Source organism: Cryptomeria japonica, chromosome 2 (genome assembly GCF_030272615.1).
Source record: "Cryptomeria japonica chromosome 2, Sugi_1.0, whole genome shotgun sequence".
Taxonomy (NCBI): domain Eukaryota; kingdom Viridiplantae; phylum Streptophyta; class Pinopsida; order Cupressales; family Cupressaceae; genus Cryptomeria; species Cryptomeria japonica.
Genome location: NC_081406.1, coordinates 603,825,039 through 603,832,408, shown reverse-complemented (window position 1 = coordinate 603,832,408; position 7,370 = coordinate 603,825,039).

Below are 7,370 nucleotides of genomic sequence, written 5' to 3'. Positions count from 1 at the left end.
TGCATTTCATTTTGCATGGGATCACAACACTCATCTTTTCCAAGGCCAAAGACTAACATGGTGTTATCTCTCTTATTACGTGATTGAGTACATTGGACAATAACAAAAATAATCAATTCATTCATCCTGCATGATAAGTTAGTTCATCTCATATAGCCACTGCATACTAAGACATAATTCATATAAAACATCCAATCATTCTTTCATTTAGTTAGATCATTGCATTGCATCCATCTTATCTCAAATCATATAAAGCAAAATCATTGCATTGCATTGCATCCATCTCATATTAACATGCATGAGAAGATCATAAAAATATCATAAACATAGATAGCATTACATTGCACATACATCACATAGTACTTATAAGCTTCACCATACATATTCACATTTGCATAGCATCATATAAGTACTGCATCATCATCTAAGAAACATACATCCATCATCTAGAATCCATAAGCATATATAAAATAAAGCATGCATCATGAAAGTGACTACACAACATTATCATATGTCAAATAGAATGCATCCATCATCTCATAGGTCATGTAGAGCGAATAGGATCGACTGCATATCATATCATCAAAAATATCAATGTCCAAGGTATAATGACATCAAAAAAATATATGAGATGCATCACAAATATACATCACGAGAATCGTCACTATCTCATCACGAAAGGTGTGTACGTGAATGGATCAATGTCTCATATCAGTGTGACCACTAGGACGTGGAGCGAAACTCTATCCTGATGTGGCAGGTCTAGTAACACAAGCTGATACCCTTGTACCTAGGTCCCCACCTGGGGGATCTCTCTGAAGTGGCCCTGTCACTCCTTGACTCTCAAACTGGCTCTGTCCCGATCTCCTGCTCAACTGTGGAAATCCTGGAGCCCTCCGATCAGCAGGAACAACAGTATAGTATAAGGTCTTGTAACACTCAGCCTCTCGGACCACCTGACGCATCATCTTCAAGGCAACCTTCCCTAAACTAGACTCTCCTGACATATGTACCTGTGCCTCGGCCTGTCGACACCTATCCCTAGCTGCATCTCTCTCAACCATGAAAGAAGCCATCTGGACCTCTAGCTAGGCTATCTAAGACTCTCTCTCTCTTCTAGTCGACTCTCTAGATGTTGAACCTAACCCTACAAATTAGTAATTTGAGCCTGTTGCTGATGAGATGACATCCTAATGAGGATTCATCGAGGTGCCTCTTCCTATGGTTGCTCAACTTGTGATACTCCCGTAGGTACCTGCTCAGCCTGGGGAACCTCCTACTCTGGGACCTGATGCCCCTGATCCACTGGACCTGATCTCCTCCATTTGACCACCCGGGTCATCCAATCCGTATATACATCTCTAGCAGATCTAGAACTATTGACTCCTAGTGTGCCTGCCACTGCTCGACCATCTCCCCCATCATCATCTCCTCAATTGAGATCTCCAACACCATGATCTCTTGCATCTCCTCCATATCCATCTTTGTCATCCCCTCCATCTCCACCATCATCTCCTCCCCCACCTCTCTCCCCACCATCCCTCGATCGTCTAGAAGCTCTGCGTCGTGGCCTCTCGTCATCCTCATCTAGAAATAGCTCTGGCTTGTCCAGACATGTCAGCCTAGGAAACCTGTGTGCAGTAAAATATATGATGTACTCATCTCTCATCTCGCTATCTATCATACCTGCAAGATAATCCCAATCCAGTGGCCCCAATGATCGATACTTTGCACATGCCTGGTCATATGAAATAAAGGGCCCCCCAAGTTGCCACATTCAGTCTCCTGTGAGCATAATGAGTTGTACCCTATGGTATCCCTTGTATCCTACCATATTGTCTCAACATCCTCATACAAAGAAATCGCTCGATAACATAGGGTGTCGATCTGATCAAGTATCATGTCAAGAATACATACGACATCTCCACTGCATCCTCAGGCCAGATCTCACAATCTTTGTACGGTCTCTATATCACAGTATCTAGATCATCTAGTGTTCATTGCCAATACTCTAATTTGCCCAGATTTTGCTGGACAATGATGCCTGGATACCCATCAGCATAAGGCTTGCCTACAGGTCTATCTTTGTCAACCAATGGTCCTGTGATAGGAAGGTGCTCCCAGGCCCATATCTAGAGAACGGTCACTCCTGCTGATAATGCAGTCGATCTCTGGTACACAACTCATTGCAGGTCATGATACAAGTGCTCCAGCATGCATGACCCCCATGCAAATCGGGTCCCCTGTGTTACCATCTGCTCATGGAGATGACCTCATCTAATGGATAATCTCTTTGACCTATGATCAGGATAAAGGAAACCTCCAATGAATCCGGCGAGAACAGTGGGTAGTGTGGCATAACCTAGCTCTAACATCTCCTGCCACACAATGTCATATCCGCTATCTCATCATCCTCGAACATTTGGAAAAGTGCATTTGTCCCACCCTGCTCATTGAGATCATAATACATTATCTCACCCATCATAGGGATGCGCAGTATTCGATATGTATCCTCGGGTGTCACTGTCATCTCGCTCGTCGGTAAGTGAAAAGTATTGTGCTCACTATGCCTATGCTCTGCTAAAGTTGTCAATAATCCCCGGTTAATCAAAGGTCGGGGTATGTCAAGAAGGGAAGATAAACCACACCTATCAATGTGGTCTTTCTCCACCTGGCTAAGGCGGGGTATCGACATCCATGTCTTCGGAAGGCACTCCCGAGACTGGAGGACACTAAAGTGCTCCTGCAATCCAATCATCTCATCATATTAGTCTCTCGATTTACCTATCTATCAAATCCATCTATCTATTAGTTTATCTTGCTCACGTGAGATTTTTATCAAATCTCGTTGAGCCCCTATCAATGACGCTCATCTATCATGAGTTCATTATCAATCCTATCTCATCTCACGCGTACATCGAGATAATTAGAATTGATCATCAATTTCATCAATCCGGAGTGTCTAGTTTTATCAATTCGATAGCTAATCAAATCTTACCCTATTGAAATCAAAAATAAAATCAAATAAACAACAATCCAACCTCTTTATCGAACATCGTGACAATTGGGGATCAAATAAACACCAAAAGTTTTTTTTTAAAAATCATCAAAACATCAATCATCTGAATAGTAGATCAGATCATCCAAATTCATCAAAACTTCAATTGCAATAAAAAACTTCAATAATCAAGTCATCTAACGTCGAAATTGGAAAATCAACTCAATCATCTAAACTCAAACACTCAAATCATTTTATCAAATATCAAAACATCGAGACCAAATTGGTCAAAAATCAAGAAAATCATGTTGAAAATTATTTACGAAATCGTGAAAATATTGTCTAAAAATCGAGCAAATAAAAAATCAACCGAAAAATAAAATTAAAAAACTTTTTGGGCCACCCATGGCACCAACAATGGTGCTAAAGGTGCTACCCGTGGCGCCCGCGGTGGTGTCGACGGCGCCAACGGTGGCGGCGCCGTGGTGCCAGCGATGGCATCCGCTACTTTCGTGGTGGCACCACCATGGCACCACCACCCCCTCCCAAGAGCAAAATTTTTTAAAAAATCAAAAAACCAAAAAATGTAATAAATAAATAATTTTTTTGGGATGCGCGTTAATTTTTTTTCAAAAAACCCCAAAAACCCATTTTATAATTCAAAAAACCCATGTCAAAAATGCAAAAAAAAATCAAACCCACGTGGCAAAATGCTAAAAAATGATTTTTTTTCTACAAATGGCTAAATTTTTCAAAAATTGACAAAGCTAGGTTTTCTCGAAGTACGTATCAATGGACCGTAGGTCGGAGGACGCTCATGTCACCGAACTCTCTCAAACCTATGCTGGTGGTACGAGATCGTCATTCCTTCCTCCAGAGCAAGTTTTTCAAACAATTGAAGTGCACAAATGAAGAGTGGGAAAAGGAATTCACCTTTTTAAACTCATAATGGGGCATTTAAGTGGGATTTTCATTCCATTAATTTTTAATCATCTAATCAACTAATCAACTTGGTAAGGCAGCATTTTCAAATTTCTTATCAGGAAATGAATCAGATCGACTCTGAAAATCTCTAAAAATCGAAAAATCATTAAAAATCTACAAATCGTAAAAATTTCAAAAAAATCAAAAAATCACAAAAAATTTTAAAAAAAGAAAGAAAATTATCCGATTCATCTCTCGAGGGGCATCCTCGCATCAATATCTATCAGTCAGCTTCTGGGGCATCATATCGAGGTTTGTCATCTCAAACATCGAAACCACATCATATCGAGATTTATCATCTCAAAATCGAATCAGTATCATATCAAAACCAAATCCGCATCAAAATCAAGATCAAATTTGCATCCTATCAAAATCAATATCAACAACATCATCAATCGAGTTTTATTTGAACCAACACATCCTCACACATCACTTCAACGAGGGGAAAAATGTATACACCTAAAAATGGTCTGAAGATAATTAATTAAATACGCAGTTATTTAATTAATCCCCCTTCCCAATTAATTGAATTCACAAGCAATTTGATTAATTTATCTATTCATGTACTAGTAAACAAATCTACATGATTTATTTATATAGTTCATTTCATATCCCTTTTGATTAATTAATTAATCCTCCCCCCCCCCATTTAAATCAATTCTTCTAATCCCTAATTAAGATTAACGAACTCAAGTTTGTTGAGATTAATTATCATTTTTCTAATTATTTGAATTTCTAAATTCAAATGAGCACATGGCTCCTAACTTTTAACCACCTAACCTAACCATCCCCTAACCTAACTCATTCTATCTAATCCTAGGGTCTAACTAACCCTATCCTATCTTGCACATCCTAACCTCCTTATCCTAACTTCCTATGGTGTGGATATTCTCCCCTTGAGACACATGGCACTTTTGTCACATGTATCCTCCCTTGGATACTTGCCCTCTCATGAGAAAGGCTCCTTGACACTTGTCACCACAGAGTTGACAAGTGTCCCTCCTTCCAACATCTTCTCCAACTTCCTCAATATTGGCCCTTGATATCTTTAGATCATATCTGGACCGTCAATTCCTGTCACCTCAGCTTTGGCCTTGGAATTCCTATAAATACCCCTCATTTTGGAGCAATAAGGATCCCTTGCATTCATAGTTTTAGCATCATTACTATAGGCATTTTCATTTCATTCATCTAGTAATTAGCATTTTGGATTAATCATAGCATGTTAATCTAGTTTCTTATATCATGCATTTCATATCATTTGCATAATCATTCATGATCAAGTAGCTACTCAACTCTTGAGTTGCCACTTTGGAGGTCATTGCTCTACTGAGAGCCAATCAATCCAACACCTTCAAGGTCCTCAAGAATACAGGAAAATGGGACATTCCAAGGAAGGCTTATGGTTTGCAACTTTAATTTAGTTTTCAAATAAGCTTTCCATTATGTTTTATTGTCTCATTATATGGGTATGCCTTTCTATTTACCACATTTTTAGCATCACAGTTTGTAATATGAGGTTGAAAGATTATGACCTTGGAATGTATTAAGATAATGTTATGCCATGTGATCTATATTGTGGAAGTGTTCAATAGGAATGGGTTTGAGTTAGATTATTTATGTGTTAAGAAGGGTTATTACTTGTTCTATTGATTTGTGTATGATCATGTGATTAGTAATATTAATGTGATGATATGTATCTTTAAGAAATGATCTAGTTCCACTTATAGAGTTGGATATGTGATTTCATTGCAAGTTATATTATTCTTGTAAGAATGTGAATGAGAGGCATTGATAGTGTCATAAATGATCTTAGAGATTAAAGTATAATGGAAATTGTAAAAGTGTATTGTTGACATTTCATATGGTATGTGTTAAGAGATGCTATTATGTATGGATTAGATGGAAATGATATAGGTATCTTAGGTGGAATCATGCACTTAGAATAGTTAAGCATTGATGTTATACTTCATGCACTTGTGTATGTTAGTAATCCTATTATTAGGCATTGTGAATCTTAGATTATGATCTAGTACTATTTTATGAAGGGATATGCATTTAGATTCATAATGAATAGAATGGATGTGTAATGATGGGGATTAGGAATGTTTCAATTGGTGCTCTAAAATTAACTTAGTCTATAGGATGTTACTCTTAAACGTAGTGACGTTGAGATACCCTAGGGGAAAATAATGATATAATTTGTTATTTCGCTTGCGTAGTTGTGTTATGATGTTCTATGCTTTGTTGTAATTAGAAAAAGATGTAATTTGTAATGATGCATTTAGTAGATGATGTATTTGCATTAGATGGATGTTATAAATGTATACATTATTTAGTATATGAGATTTAAAAATAAAAAATAAACTGGTTTTAGTTAGATTAGGTGTATTTCTCTGGGGTATTTTGGTGGGCATTACACCATCTCTCTCATTTGGGATCTCTCTATGCCTTAAACCCCCCTCCCTCTCTCTTACTTAAGCTCTCTCTCCCTCTAGTCTCTTCCTCTCTTTCCATCCCTTCCTCCATCTCTCTTAGGCTATCTCTTTGGTCTCTCCCTCTCTTTCCATCCCTTCCACACTCTCACTCAAGATATCTCTCTCTAAAGAGAGAGAGCATTATAGGGAGGGATATAGATAAGATAATTAAGGGGAGGGGTAAGTATTAGCACAGGGAGAGTTGTGTGTGAGAGAGGTTAATTGGGGGAAAGAGAGAATGAGAGAGAGTCGGGGTACATCGAGAGAGGGAGAGGTGTGTGTGTGTGTGTGTGTGTGTGTGAGAGAGAGAGAGAGAGAGAGAGAGAGAGATGGGGGTAATTATGGCTATGAGGTGAGGGTTAAAGAGATGGAGAGAGAGGTCCAAAGAGAAGGTAATTAGTGGGAGGCGGAGAGAGAGAGAGAGAGAGAGAGAGAGCCCTAATTACCCTCTCTCTCAGTCTCTCTCTTCACCTCTCTCCATATCTCTCCCTATCTCCCTTTGTTGATACTTTCCCCTCTCCCTCTCCTACTATCCACTAATTACTCTCTCTCTCTCTCTCTCTAATTACCCTCTCTCTCACCTCTCTCCCCATATGCCTTTATAGATACTTCCCTCTTCTCATCTCGCCCTCCCCCTAGATACTCTCTCTCTCTCTCTCTCTCTCTCTTTGTTGATACTTGCCCCTCTCCCCCTCTCCTCCTACTACCTAATTACCTTCAACTCTCTCCCTTATTCTCTCTTCCCCCCAATTACCCTCTCTATCTCACCTCTATCCCCCTCACCCTTTGCTGATACTTGCCTCTTCCCCTCTCTTCCTCCCCTCTGAATTTTTTTCTAGGGATGGGAGTGAGATGTAGAGAGACAAGTTTAGATCTTAGGGAAGAGAGAGTGAGATAGAGGAGAGAGTGAT